The sequence below is a fragment of the Crocuta crocuta genome, unplaced genomic scaffold (genome assembly GCF_008692635.1).
Source record: "Crocuta crocuta isolate KB4526 unplaced genomic scaffold, BGI_CrCroc_1.0 scaffold192, whole genome shotgun sequence".
Lineage (NCBI taxonomy): Eukaryota > Metazoa > Chordata > Mammalia > Carnivora > Hyaenidae > Crocuta > Crocuta crocuta.
Window position 1 is genome coordinate 2,170,176 of NW_027528803.1, and position 2,229 is coordinate 2,172,404.

Below are 2,229 nucleotides of genomic sequence, written 5' to 3' on the forward strand. Positions count from 1 at the left end.
GATAAAGGCTATGCAGAAGTCTTCTACAAATCTATGTTCTGGGAGATTCTTAGATATCAAAGAAGTTTGTCATCAGAAATCTTTGTCTAAGGCAAATGCCACTTCTGCGCCATCCCTCAAACACTTAATTATAAAATAAAGTTGAGCCCCAGTCAGAGCAAACATGCCTGCCTGGTGATCAGAAAAAATCTCAGGGCTCTCAATCTCTCTCTTGGACACTGTCCATCCTTCAGAGACCCCTGGACCCCGGCCGGAGCCAGTCTCCAAAAGATGCTTGGCATTTTGGGCCAATAGCTTCTCTTTTTAGTTCAGAGATATTTGCCTGGAGACAAGCCATATCTGAGGAGCTTCCTTTGAGTTCAGTCTTGATGCAGGTAATGAAATCCTGGACTCAGTCTTCTTGTGATGATATGAGATGATAAAATACTTATGCTGTAACATGAAGTGAGGTGAATGGCGTGCATTGTGACACAATGCTAGGCTACAAGTGACTTTCCAAGCATAGGTCAGAAGGAAGATCATCTGTTTTCAGACCACAGTTGAAACCAGACCCTGGGTAATTGAAACCATAGAAAATAAAACCACAGAGCAGGGGAACTACTGTAACTAAGAATGGAATGGGTTGATATATTGGTAGTTCATAAAGCTATAGTGTAGAGTCATGGAATAATGTTAAACAAAATGAAAGTGAAAGACAGATAGGACTAGATGAGGACCTGTCTACCAGCTTTGTGCTAAGTAGATGGCTTTCTATGGCAACTTGAGACAAGTGGAAGGTTTAGGACAGAGGTCTCATGTCGCAAGTTTATATTTTTAAAGACCACTCTGGATTCTGTATGTAAAATGGATTGGCAGAAAAAGTAAGTAGAAATTATTGGAGAAGTTCAAGAAAGGGATGGGTTAAACTGGAATGATAAGGGAATAGGAGTGAAAATTAGTGATTTAGAATGAATTTAAGTGGTGAAAACAGGTATGTTTATAGCTTAAATATCAGAATGAGAAAAAAGGAAGATACAAAAAATAATATCTAATTTCTAGGCCATAAGCAATTGTGGATGGTGTGTCACTGATGAAAGCAGAAGACTGAGGGAAAAAAATAAACACACACTTGAGTAGAAAAATCAATGGTATTCTTTGTGGTATATTATGTTTGACATGCATAATAAATATGCAAGATATATTTGTTTGAATGAGTATGAAGAAATGAACATATTAGAAAAAAATTAACTTTTTAAATGATAGTCTTGGGAAAGAAGAACAGATGTCCCAAAACTGAGTCTTTAGGCATTTTGCCACTGAATAGATGAGTAGAAGAGGAGCCAGCAAAGAGTCTAGAAAGAGAGGTCATTGAATAAGGAGAAAAAAGAGAGAGAAGTGAATAACAGAAAATCAGTGAAGAAATTGTTTCAAGATGAAAGGATGAGCTAATTCCCAGATGTGGAAGCCTTCAAAAGCTTAAGAAAGATGTTACAGGGATGGACAAAGTCATTTCTCTTTCTTTTCTTCATCCTCTCTCTTTAAATTAGAATTTCAGAACCTACCTCAGAAAGTCTAATTCAAAATGTCTGAAGGGGCCTCAAGACCACATATGATTTTCATTCAAATAATCTCAACCCCATTTTTAGAAACTCTATCATAGAATCATTAGGGAATAAATTGTCCCTTGTAAGTAGCTAAAATTTTGTTTCTATGTGTGTGAATAAAAAGAAGTCATTTAAGGAAACAGCATGGCATTTGTAAAATTCTTCCTGGTGTTCTCACTCCTAAAGGCAGCAGAAAAGTTATCAAAACATGGAAAGAGTAAAATAGTCAATGGAAATACAAGGCTGGCTAAAATGCGTGGTCCGCTCCAAAGCTGACAATCTGCTGAGAGAAATTTAGAAACAACAAAACCAATTAAAACTGTCTGCCTTTTTATTATCAACATGGGTGGACAGTTCTAAACTATGTCAATGACAAAATGTTCCTCTAAGCAGTTGCTGCAGTTATTGTTAAGTTCTAAATATATATTTATATTTACATTTCTGTATATATATATGTAAGTTTCAACTGTGCACATTTTAATATTTATCCTTTTATTTACATTTTACATGCAAATCAAATTTTGTTTTGCAGCTTGCCCTTAATACACATGGGCTCCACTATATGCATTTGTTTTTAAACTAAATTCATTAGCATTTGGGATTGAGTTCACTTTAGGAGAAAAAAATGTCTCCAACTCTTTTGGTG

At 35.8% G+C, this 2,229-nt stretch overlaps 1 long non-coding RNA gene across 2 annotated transcripts in view; it reads left to right on the forward strand.

The window, feature by feature from the left end:
• Positions 1–544: 544 nt before the first annotated feature.
• LOC144224608 (uncharacterized) overlaps positions 545–2,229 on the forward strand; it is a 4,244-nt gene continuing 2,559 nt past the window's right edge. For both annotated transcript variants that reach the window (XR_013333088.1, XR_013333087.1), the window contains exon 1: positions 545–860. This is a non-coding gene — a long non-coding RNA (uncharacterized LOC144224608). The remainder of the gene's footprint in view (positions 861–2,229) is intronic.